The sequence below is a fragment of the Capsicum annuum genome, chromosome 7, assembly GCF_002878395.1.
Source record: "Capsicum annuum cultivar UCD-10X-F1 chromosome 7, UCD10Xv1.1, whole genome shotgun sequence".
Taxonomy (NCBI): Eukaryota; Viridiplantae; Streptophyta; class Magnoliopsida; order Solanales; family Solanaceae; genus Capsicum; species Capsicum annuum.
Window position 1 is genome coordinate 58,802,202 of NC_061117.1, and position 13,757 is coordinate 58,815,958.

The window sequence follows — 13,757 nt, forward strand, 5'->3', positions numbered from 1 at the left end:
TATAAAAATGCTTCAAATAATGGCCATTCACTGTGAACCTTCTCTCCTCATGTCCTCCAACTCAATTATACCTCTACGATATGCATGTACTATTTTGAAATGCCTAACTATTTGGACTTGAGTTTTCCCATAATGAGTCTCAATTATTAATAGAAAATCAACACTTTATCCCTTTCTCAAACTTCTTAAATATCTTGGAATTACATCATCTCTTTATTTGCACTTTGTATAGATCTGAGCTTTCATAGGAGTGAAGGCAAAACATCCCTAATTTTTTAATTACTTTACTCTAGATTTAGAAGCCTTCTCCGAAGCCATGTTTAATTTTTTAAAATCACAGTGAGCATGATGTTATACTAAACTAGTAGGTGACACATCTTCCCAAAAAAATTGATAGGGAGACATTTCAATTGATATTTGAAAAGGTGTTTGATATCCCTAAAGAGAATTATCCAATTATCTTGCCCAATCGGTTTGACCCACAGTGACGGTCTTCTTTAAGATTGCCTTAATCTATCTATTTAATACTTCAATGTTGCTACTCACTTAAGGATAGCAGGGGTTAACAAAAAATTTTTTGATTCCATAGTTTGGAGTGATGCACCAAACATTCTATTACAAAAGTGAGAATCATGATCACTAATAATTGCTTGAGGAGTTCTGAACCTTGTAAATTTCTGTGTTATTAAGAAAAATATAACACTTTTGCTCTCATTATTTGGCAACATGATTGCCTTAATCTGCTTTGATACTTAATCAACAGCCTCAAAATATATTTTTTTCTGTATGAGCTTATGAAGGGCCTCATGAAATCAATTATATTACCTCAATATAGGGATTTAAGGGAATCTTATTTCTTTTTGAATTTAACATTGCATTTAAGATCAGACCAAATCATAAGCATTCCGACAAAGTGTAGGCCAATAAAAACCACTTTGAAAAACTTTAGCAGTTGTCCTTACACCACTATGGTGTCCATCAAACCAATAAGAATGGTAGGCCTCAAGAATGGACTACATTTCCAATTCCATAGCACACATATGCATTACTTCATCTGTGAATTTCCCAAGTAAATATGGCTCAACCTAATAATAGTTCATCACATCATGGAGGACTTACTTTCTGTAATAATGATTCATATCTTCAGGGAGTAAATCACACACAATATAGTATGCATTATCCATAAACCATGGTTCCACAACTTTCAAAAGATCCATAAAAATATTATTAAGTAAAGCCTCATTAGTGTCAATTTTCCTAACACCTCATTCTTTGAATCAAGGTAGGATATATGATCCGCCACTTACTTCTTTGAACTGTTTCTTATCTTTAACTTCAAGTTCAAATTCTTGAAGTAACAATATCCACTAGATCAACCATGATTTAGCTTCCTTCTTGTCCATAAAGTATCAATTAGCGACATAGTTAGTAAGAAAAAATTGCACAGGTTCCTTACAAGTAGGCACAAATCTTTACAAATGGATAGACCATAACTTACAATTCTTATTCATTAATCGCATAGTTTCTTTGTGCTTCATTCAAAGTCTTGTTTGCAGAGTAGATCAAGGAAAGCATTTATCATTCCTTTGGCTGAGAAATGCACCTAGCGCCAATCTACTTGCATCACACATTAGCTCAAAGCACAGTGTTCAATTTAGGGCCACATTGAATGGGGCTATTGCAAGCTTCTATTTAAGGGAATTGAATTCTCTCATACAATCTCCATCAAAATTAAATTTAGCCTCCTTTTCTATAGGTTTGCACATTATACAGGCTATTTTGTAAAAATTCTTAATGAATCGTAGATCAAAACAACATGCCCTAAGAAGTTTCATATACCCTTAATACAGATTGAAGGATCCAACTCAACAATTACTTTTCCCTTGGCTTGGTCCACTTGCATTCCTTATTCAGATATCTTATACCTAAGTACAATTCCTTTCTTTACCATGAAACAAAATTTATCCTAATTTAGATTAAGGTTTGTTTACGTGCATTAACTTTGACAAATGCTCAAGACAATCTTTAAATGTATCATCCACTACCTAAAAATCATCCATGATAACTTCCACTGTGTTTTCCATCATATCCAAAAATATTGACAACATGTACCTTTAGAAGGTGATCGGAGCATTGTATAACCCAAAAGGCTAGTGATTGAAAGAAAATGTGCAATACAAACATGTGAACATAATTTTCTCTTGATATTTAAGGGTTATAGATACTTGGTTGTGCCTAAAATATCCATCAACAAACTAATACCAACCCTGCCCCGCCAAATAATATAGTGTTTGATCTATGAAAGACATAGAGAAATAGTTCTTTTTTGCCCATGAGTTGAGGTTTTGGTATTGCATACATACTCTCTAACCCATAACTAGCCTAATGGGAAATGTACATTATATTTATTAGGAGCCACAATAATTCATCCTTTTTTTGGGAAACCATAACACTAGTCTTACCTGAGTGCTATCTGAGATTAGATACACTTTGCTTGTATCAAGGCACTTAATGATATCTTTCTTAGCCACCTCTTGTATTGAAGGGTTTAACCTCCTTTGATGTTTGATACTTGGAAAAACAACAGGCTTTAACTTTATCTTAGGAGTACAAATATCGAGAGAGATCCCGATAATTTTGGCTATAGTCAAACCAATAGTTTGTATGAATTTTTTTTAACACCAAATCTTTAACTTTCCAGACCAACAATTCCATTGAAATAATGATGGGAAAATAGAAAAGTATTATCTTGACCCTAAAATACATAAAAAAAATATTGGGGGTATCTTGAGTTGAAGCTGTAGTGGCTCTTTTATTGATGTCTTGGCGAGAGTGCTTTCTTGATTCTTTAGATCAAGGTCAAGCTTAATTGGGTGCTTGTTGTATAAGCCAATACTGGTTAAAGAAGCTACAACATCTTCATGCTCTTCAACTTATTTACCCATGTAGTTCCATAACACCATCGCTAATGGCTCATTTATCATATCAACCTCCAATGCATTGGTAACCTTATCATTAATCACATCAATAACTAAGATCACTTGCAAATCTTGAGGTTGTTTCATGGATTTGCATACATTAAAGGTGACTTCATCAATACTGAATCAAAATTTTAATTTCCCCAATTCTATATCAAAAAGAGCTTTTTTGGTATCAAAGAAGGGCCTATCTAGAATGATAGAGACCTCATACTTAATTTTACAATCTAGAGTAATAAAATTGACATGGAATATGAATCAATAGACTTTACTAGGCACATAATAGAGAACTTTGATCGATCTCTTTATAGATTGATCCACCATCCAAAGCCTAATGGTGGTGGCTTTGGGAGATCGCAAGCTTAGCTTCTTGAAAACAACAAATGGTACCAAATTTATACTCTCTCATAAATCACCCCAGGCTTTACAAACTAATAAAAACCAATAGTACAAGGAATGGTAAATACCCTGAATATTCTTTGTTTACCACCATATTACTAGAAATCATCACACTACAATTGTGTGATACTTCCATATTTTAAAATCCATTGCGCTCTTTTTGGCTATCAAGTCCTTTATGTAATTAGCGTAACCAATCATTTTTAGCAAGATCTCTACTAATGGAATGTTTACAAATAATTTTTTGAATTTATAGAGAATTTTTTTTATTTAACATCCTCCTTCTTCTTCTTGTGTATTTGTGGGAATTGAGGGGGTACCTTGATTACTGGCTTTGAAGCAGTCACAATTTCTTTGCTTTTGATAAATTTTTACTGCACTTGTTGTTTCTCTTCATTCTCAACTATATTTTCAACTTCCATTTGTATTTTAACCTTTGATTTTTGGGAGCAGGAACTTCTTCATTCGGCTTTTCAACCCTTTTTCTCTTTACACATGCTTGTTCTTCATTCTCCTTATCATTAGAGTCATCATTATGATCTACTACTTTACCACCAAGTTTCTTTCTTTTCTAAGTGAATATAGCCATAAAATGAGCATCATTCTTGAAATTTGTTAGTGTGTTTCTAGGGAGCCCTTTCTTTTTTCTAGGATTGAGGTGATCCAATATTTGGCTCAATTGGGTGTTAAGTTATTTAATCGAATATGCATGGGAAGTGACCATTTGGTTTAAGTAAGAGAAGTCACTCTTTATTTCTTTGAGAATCTTGTCACTCCATTTAACTCCCATGAGAATTTAAGCAAGGATAACTTTCTTCTTGTATTTTTTTGAGTCACTAAAAGTTGACTCTTTGACATTTTGTTAGTCATGAGGTAGGATATACCTATCACAATCATGATAGTTATCCCTCCTATCACGATCTCTCTCTTATTCCTTTTCCCTTTAATCATGATCATAATTACGATCTCTACGTTCTTGATCCTTGTCCATTTAATCTCTATCTTTATCCATCCAAACTTGATTCTTGCCTTTCCTTTGATAGGTTGGTCGGTAACCCCATATTGGATTCAATAAGAAATGGATCTCTTCATCAAGTGAATCAGCATCATCATCCTCACAAGCTCTATTTCCTCTTGGAACTATAGCATTAACTATTTTTAGGTTTGACCCCATGATGTGATTTGTCAGGAGATCCATTTATGTCATAATTCTTTCCATGTTTCATATCTCTATTCATAATTTTTCTTTTTTTATTGGCTCACATATGAAATGCAGGGAGCCCCTATAGCCACTTCAGCATGCTATGTATGCTAGCTCTACTTAACTTTGTCACTTGATCAAGCAATCCCGTAGCTACTCTAAATATTTTGTACATTAAACACTCATTAGAAAAGGTATCCACTATGTTATTATTCAAGGAGTACCAATACCAATAGAAAATTTGAAGCAACGTCTTATTGAAAATTTAATGGTTGGGCAATGAAGCAACTTTTTCTTAAATCGTAGCCGTGTTTCATGTAGGGATTCACCACTCACTTGGAAAAACCTTGTTATCTTATTTTAAATTTAAAAAATATGAGACGAAGGAAATAACCAACCGATAATAGTTTCCATTATCTCAACCCATGAAGCAATGTAAACTTTAGGAAAATCTCTTAACCAAATTACCGACTCTTCTATCAAAGAAAATGCAAACAATCAACTAGATGGATTCTTTTAAAACACTTATAATTTCAAAAGAGGTGCAAACATCTAAGAAATTCTTTAAGTGTATGTTTATGTCTTCATATGGTTGACCACCGAACATCCCCTTCATTTAAAGAAAGTGAAGCATAACTCTAGTGACATGGAAAGGTTCATTATCCATCATGGGTTTAAAATTGATAGCGCTAGCTTTTTTAGTATCTCCCAAATAATTATAATCCTCGAATTTCCCTTCAAAGGTCGCGATATCTTTACTGTGTTGACTATACTTGTCGTGTGAGCTCATATTCACACATAAGAAAGACAAAAACAACAAACAAAGTAAACTTAAACTTGAACCAACACAAGTGATTCACAATTCTAGACGAAGTGAATACTAACTTTCATTCTCCAGCAATGGCTCTATTTCTATAATGCTAAATTACACTGATATAAAGTACGCGACCTTTAGCAATATATTTACCGAACTCTTGAGAAAGATTGATACCATAAGGAATGAATGAGAAAAGTTTACCTTAGAGTGTTATAAGTCACTAGATTCTTTCTCACAATATTTAAAACACAATAAAAAATTGGGGGTTTGGTTTGAACACTTTTGTAGTTGAATTATTAGGTGTAAGTTTGATTTGCTAAAATGAGTACCTGATATTTGTAATTAATTGATGAGATACTTAGGGTGATTCTATCATGAGTGTGAATACATACATAGGTAAGTGAACAATTGTGTTAATCTAACCAAATTCATGGGTAGGCTAGATTTTAATTCTTAATGTTAATATTAAAATAAAATAATAAATTTCACATGTGGGTTTAGTCGAACACCTCGCACATGTTCCTTCATGACCAATCAAATACCTCAATTTGATATCCTTATTTGTAAGATCTGTCATTAATTGATAAGAGTCAAATCATTGCTAACTATTACTCCTCACTCATATCCCCTTTGTCAAGGATGATAAATATTTTATCAACTAGAGTTTGCAAACTGTAAATTTGGGTTGATAACATGGAGTAATGGTTATACCTATAACAATCAATCAATTATAAAAGCAAATAAACACTAACCGTGCACCAATCACTATTCAATCGTACACAATCCTAAGTTAGGGAAATTAACCAAGCATGGTAATAGAGAGAGAATTTATGCCTATATGCTCATTGAAATCCTCCATCGAATACAAACATTCACAAGTAAAATCAAAATTCAATGTAAAAAAAAATAATGAAATGACTAATCCTAACTCTAAGATTTCAATTACAAGCTTCAAGATCTTAGTTTTAGCAAAAGATTAGGATAGAAAGCTATCAAAATGCCTATTATAGCTAAAGAAAAATGGAGATAAGAAATTACAAAACTGTCACTCTGCTCACTTCAGAGATGGGGACCAAACCCATTGGCAATGTGTCGAAGTGAATCCTTATCACCAAACTAGTATTAAACATGAGCTTTAGTATTTGAAAATTGCAAACTTTGGCATTGGTCTTCTACCATACTGAACTCTATTATGATCCACCACACTCTTCCTCCTCATCACGTGTACTACTTTCTTTGGAGCTTGGACAAACAATTATCTTTGGCGAGGAGCTTTCACTTTGGTGATAAGTCATAATGTTTGGCAATACTCAAAACTACTTGGGTGATGCCATCTTTATTTCTTATCTCCAATTCTCCATTTTATTGCTTCCATAAGCTCCATCGACCACTTCCGGCCTCAGCTCTGAAAAATAACAAACTAATATTAAAATAAACTCAAAATGGCATGACGAATTTGATTTTCCATCATATTTAGGCTAAATGAGTCACAAATTATTGACTCATCATTATAATTAGTACTTTGAAGCTCACCCTTCTATAAGTACACTTTCCTTGTCCTTGCTTAGTTTCTTAAAAGATTCCACACTCACACACCCATTTTTTCTTTGTATTTGGTCAACTGAGTTCTATTGTAGAGTCACACTCTCATTGCTCTAGTAGGATTTTTTGCTAACCTTTGTACTTCATGTATTGATTTGACGTTGTGTTCTTATATTTTTGGTGAATTTGAATTTGTATTGCTAACATAGATTAGCCGAACTAATTTATAAGTAGTTATAATGCCTCAATTTAATAAGCATATTATACTAAAAATATTTTGGCTACCAATTTCCTTGTTTGCTCATCTTCATCATCCCCATCTATGAATGATTATTGTGGTTTAATTCCATTAATCCTTATTGTAATGATCCACTAGGTTATTTTCTTAAATAAGCCGTGTTTTTCATTATTTGACCCACCCTGTAGTTGCTACTAGATATTTATGATTGTGGTTCAATTTTTGAGAAGTTTGATTGGGTTTTAGAACTAGTTTTCCTATTTTGGTGTTTTTGAAGAAAACAAGTTTGACTTTACTGAACATTTTTAGTAAATAGCCACAAATAGAAATTCTAAAAGTCTTGTTCATTTCAAAACATAAATTTTGGACTAGGAAAATATTTGGTTTAGATTTTGAGGCTTTTGGACTCATTTTAGACGCTTGGGTGGATTTTAGTAAAACATATTAAAAGAGGTTGATTTTAGTCAACATTTTGTTGAAACAATCTTTGTTAGTTATTTCATTGATTCCTTTAAGTCCAAAATGTTCTTTCCAGTTTGATATCATATTTTATTTACATTCACTGGAATCTGAATAAATCTCGAAGGTCCATTAAGACTTGGAAACTTTTGGCCAAAACTATTGCTGCAGCTACTCCTGTGGATGTTGGCTCGCACTAGAAAAGCTACTTTTGTAGAGGGTTGCACAGTTCTATGGATGTTGCTAATGTCAGCCTTCTACTTAAGTGCATCTTTTCCTAATAAAGCGAGTCCTCTTATGCAGTCACTTTAGTGGAGGTGTACCACCAAGTGACTTTCTTTTTTATAGAATGTTTATCGCCTAATGATACTGCTGTTGCAAAAAATTTTGCACAAAAGTGACTGTTATTGTATATATATTCCCCTCTTCTCTATTTTATTTCCAACATCATTTTCTATGTATTGGAGGCTCGGACATAGGTGGAATTATGTGATTCTTTAAGATTTTATCACCTAGTAAGTCTAACTCTTTTGCAATTACGTTCCTTTACATCGTCTCTCTTCTATTCCATGTTTATTTTTTGAATTAAGGTTTGAAATTCTTGATTTTTACCATTAAACTAAAGATTTTTTTTACCAATTGAGGTCAGAATTCACTCTCATTTTCTTCCAAATTTTAGACATGGGTTTCTTACCCTTGGTGAAGAAATATTGTAGGTATATTTTCTTTTTTGTTGTTGGTCTTTGAGGGTTGATTTCTGACTCGATTTTCATCCCAAAATTCTTAATATCGATATTGATATCATTTTACTCATCTTAACAAGTAGGTTGTGTTTTTAATAGCATAGAAGTATTCTGAGGAAAAGGAAATTCTGTGATTGTTTAGTATTTGTCAATCTGCCTCGAGGTGGTTAATGCTTTACCTCTTCTAGATTTAGCTCTGTAAGACTCTTTAAGGTATAAATTTCTTATTTTTTAGGGAAGATTGTTATTTAGGCTTAGGTTATCTTATATTTCTTATTTACTTGTCTTATTTCAAGCACATTAGAATATAACTCATGCTCGGGCCTTAGTTTAGGATAATCGCTTAGAGTTAGATTTAGTTATGGATTTTTCAGAAAAAATTTTGTATACTCTCAAGGAATGTTGGGTTTGAGCTATAAATACCCCTTTTTGGTTCATTTTACCTCATTTTATCATACCATGAGATGTAGCCTATTGATTGAGGATAATATCAGGAATGGGTTCTTTTTAGTTTATGGTATTGTTGTGAAGGGACTTTTCCCTATTTCTCGTATGCATTTGCCTATTTATATTATTATTTTCCTAGGCTCGAGACTAACTACATTCTCACAAGCATGTTTAAATTGAGGGAAAATATGGATTTTCTATTTTAAAAAATGAAAGGTTTGAAAGGGAGCAATGGTCTTAGCCCAAGTTTGAGCATGGGAAACTGATAGAACTCAGTTTTGGTCCCGATTTATGTTTGGCTATTTAATGTCTTTGGCAGTATTTTAAAGGGTATTCTTGGGGCAAGCCTCGGGGTGAAGTGTAGGCAAAACTTATGGAGGCAAGATGTAGGGGTGAAAATAACATAGATGTAACCCTTTCGGTTTGAGCATATTAGCAGGCATTGGTCGAGTTTTTATTTTGGGGTGTAAGCCTATCAAACTTCATTATATTAAAAATTGAACTTTCTAATTAAGTATTGAAATTAATACAAAAAAACATAAGATTAAACTTTTTATAAAATTTTAAGAAGTTCAAAAATTTAACAATGTAATTATATCTTTATTCTTAACTCTAATTTTAATTCTCTTTCTTCGTCTTTGAATGGTAAAGGGATAAATATTCAATGTGCAAACTACATAGCAAAAATGCATCATCCTTCATTACTTGGTCTATGTTTATGTTTCTAGTTAAAAATTGCTTTTACTCATTTTTTTACAAAGTCTAATTAGTCATTTAAAATTAGCAATTTTGATTAGTATTAAGTCAATATTGATTAGGATTGACATCCAAAAGTCATCATTCCTTGAGAGTATACAAAAGGACATCACGAATTGGAGGTTGCCTAATTGTTTTTATTTATCTTCGATCACGTCTAGGATGACTAGGAGCATGGATAACAACAATTAGGATCTCAAGGATGACTAGGATGACTAGAAGCATGGATAACAACTAGATCACGTCTAGGATCACTTTAGGATAATCACGAATTGGGCCTTAGTTTAGGATAATTGCTTAGAGTTAGATTTAGTTATGAACTTTTCAGAAAAAAAATTTGTATACTCTCAAGGAATGTTGGGTTTGAACTATAAATACCCATTTTTGGTTCATTTTACCTCATTTTATCATACCATGAGGTTGTGTAGCCTATTGATCGAGGATAAATAACAACAATTAGGCAGCCTCCAATTCGTGATGTCACAATTAGGAAGCTTCTAGTCACCTCTGATAAATCGTTAGCTTCATCTTCATCTCATTCTCTTCTCTGATCATGTTTACAAGTGACAAATATGCATTTGCTATGCTATGTGTAGCTGTAATGAGACTCTTCTGAGCTAAGTGGATGATCTCATCTTCTGTAAATACTACTGCTTTATCTCCATGTGAGATTGAGGTTGCTATAACATCCACCTCAATACAATAATTAACCTTACAAACCAAGGTCTATATGTAATCAAGAGAATGAAGAGAGAAAAATAGCCTTATTGGGCACATTAAAGCTTAAAATTTAAGGAATGTATTTGAGCTTTGGGTGTATTTCACGCTAGCCAGATAGGGAATTCTCCACCTCAAATGCTTCCAGATCTACTCCTCCTATAACCAAATGAGTACTACACTTTTCTCCTAATATATAAAATACCCAATATAGTTGTTAACTTAACCCCTCTTATTCTTCCTTGAAAGTATGAGCTAGAAGAGGAGCTAATACCACTATCCAAGAAATATGAAGATGGGATTCCATTCCAACCGCATCAAGTAAATGAATTATACTATCCTGTGCATCTCTATCATTATTTTTTTGTGTCATTGTCGTATTATGTACTTTAATGATTGTCATGTTTCGTTATATCATACTGGACATCAAGCATTATTTGTATTTACCCTCTTTCTTTATAAAAATCCCTATTTTCGATTTTAAAATTTTGATATTAGGTAATTGTCATTTATTAATGTTCAACAATGTTTTAAAATCTCTTTGTAACTCCTGAAAACTAGAATAGATTGGTCTATCAATACCTATAAAAAAAACTTGGTTAGTAATAAAATCAGCCATATTTTTTCCTTCTCAGAGTATGTGTTCCACTACCACCTCTACCTCCTTTATAAGACTCTAAATCCTTCTAATTTCCATTGCAACACCCTAAGGTATTTCTCAAGGTCCATCTAAAATGTGCTTTACTATTAGGGAATCTGTGTCTAGGACCAATGGAAACAAGTTATGAGTTAAGTAATACTCTTCACCCATTCTCATGGCCACCACTTCTGCCACCAAGTTGTTGGTATCCCCTATCCTTCTTCTTTTAGCATGAACTATATTATCCTGATCATCTCTTATGCAGAAAGCACAAGAACTAGGACCAGGGTTGCCCTATGAGGTTCTATCAGAATTACATTTGTAATGTCCCATGTTAGAAAATTTCCAAAGCACCACTGTACACCTAATTCTGAGTGTATAATCTTTTGGAAATTCTACCAATTTTGGCCATGTATCAGGAATATGCAACAGCCATGGAAAACGAAACTTAGCCAGTATACCATATTCCAGATAATTTTGTATCTCATACTTATATATGACATCCGACCTCCATGTTTAACCATAGTAATTCACTTTCTTATTTTCCACAAAATAAACATTGGTACAACTTTGAAAATGGGATTTACATTTTCGATAGTATAGGCATTCCACCATTTAAACACACCGCCCTTTTCTTGTAAGAAAGGACCAATCTGCAAAAGCTCAAAGTAATCCCACATTTATTAGAAAAACTACACGTCAAAAGCGGGTGTCAATAGATTTTTGAACCCCACCCACACAACAGCAACATAATATATCATTATACATCCTATTTCAGATAAGAATTTCCCCTACAGATAACCTTTTTTTTCATAATCTCTATAAGAAAAAGGATATGTTAAAAGGTATTTGGTTCATCCATATTGTCTTGAAAATCAGCATGTTTTATTTCTGCACTCTTAAATAATCCCAAGTAGAACCCACTGCAAATTTCACTGAAGTATTCAACATCCACCATGTCTTGTCCCACTACTTAGTTTCCTTATTGCACTTCACATTATGAATGATATGATTGTAGACTTCATCTCCAAAATTCAGCTGCAGAAGATCGACATTATACCCATGATCAGAGAAACATTAACTCACCTCTTCTAGCTGACAGTTCTAAGCAGAATCAAGAGACGAGTTGTTATGCTCAAGCTACACAAGTATACGTGGTCCACCCATATAATATAGTGGCCTTAAATAAAGCCAGATATCGATCCCACAAGGACTAGTGTTAAGCAACTATCTAATTTTAGTTCAACTATTTAGATTCAAATAGTGCAAATATAACCACGAGAGTTTGTAAGTTATGATGTAATGTAAACAAGACAATGCGGTAAATTAAATATTTTGAATAGCTATGGGGAGAAACCGAGGGAAAATTCACTGCTAACAAACATACTACGTCATAGAACTTCCTTGGTTAGGTTAACTATCTTGGTTGTTGTTTCACGGGGTTGATATTATGACTATGGTCTTCCAAGCCTATAATCACCTACCTAAATTAGCACCACAACTACATTGTTGAGCGGGAATATAGGAACTAAGTTAAATGAATTTATATTTCAGCTCATAATTGAACCAAATAGGGAACTTAGATATATTCCTATCCTAAATGCAAATTATAACTTCATTCAATTTGAAGATTACATCATATTCTATCTACCTTAGATTCTATCCTATTGTTCCTCCTCTCGGATTCACAAAATGATTATGAATGTATTCTAAGGGTCACAAGTCCTTAAAATAGTAATTACAAGTATAACTAAACAGCCAATAATGATAAACAACAATAACCAAGTTAATTAATAACAATAATACTCATGCTCATTCCCTTAACACCAAAAGTGGGTGTTTAGCTGATCATGGATGTAACTGTAAATGAATGAATACATGTTAAAATCCATAAGAAAACCAATATGATGGAAGAAAGACCGTAATTGAAGTGTTCTCCAGCCTCTTAAAGTCCCAAGGTCGTCCATGGTGTGAAACATAACAACTAATTGTCTTATTTATACCTGGACATAAGCAGCCGATTTTGACATAGGGTAATTTCACGCCCTTATCGCGGTGCCTAGGGTCCATAGCATTCCCTAATCATGGTGAGCTACTGGAATTGGTCATTTAGGATGCTCCCAAGGGCATGGAATAACACTAACACGGTGCCTAATCTTGTCCCATGTGTTTGTCCATTCATGCCAAGCCTTGTTGTCACAACCCAAAATCCAAGGTTCATGATGTCACTCATCGCGACAAACCTTCACCAGTAATCCTATCAGGCAAACTAATACATAAAGTGGAGAAAAACAAAAATACCCCCAAGGTAAGGCTTCTAGAAAGAAGGCGAACCATATAAGTATAATAAATGCAGAAAGAATATAATCAACAGCACAACCATAACTTCCCAAAATATGGTTTCAACAGTATAAGAACATATCTAATACAATTCCAATCCAAATAAAATATATAAGATGTCCAAAAAATAATAGGAACTCTTTCTTTTCTATGATAATAAAGACATAGTCTATAAGAAAGTTAGTAGAATACATCAGGACGACTGAAAGTTAACCACTACCTTGAAGGCAGCAGATAAATCCCGAATCAACCAAGTCGGGGATGCTTCAAACTAGAACCTGTATCAAAAGATTGCAGTAGGCGTGAGTATGGTCTACTTGTACTTAGTAGGTATCATAGGCTGACCAAGCATAGTAGAAAATAAAGCATACAAAATATACACAAAGGGCGCGTCACCTGCAATTATAAAATGTCCTACAACGGTATGCCATAATGCTTGTAGTGATAGTTTTAATTTATCACATATGTTTGGAACAATAA

At 33.3% G+C, this 13,757-nt stretch overlaps 1 long non-coding RNA gene across 1 annotated transcript; it reads left to right on the top strand.

The window, feature by feature from the left end:
- The first annotated feature begins 8,032 nt into the window (after nt 1-8,032).
- On the top strand, nt 8,033-10,739 carry LOC124885577. Its single transcript, XR_007042736.1, has 2 exons — nt 8,033-8,149; nt 10,547-10,739. It is a non-coding gene; the product is annotated as an uncharacterized LOC124885577 (long non-coding RNA).
- The last annotated feature ends 3,018 nt before the right edge of the window (nt 10,740-13,757 follow it).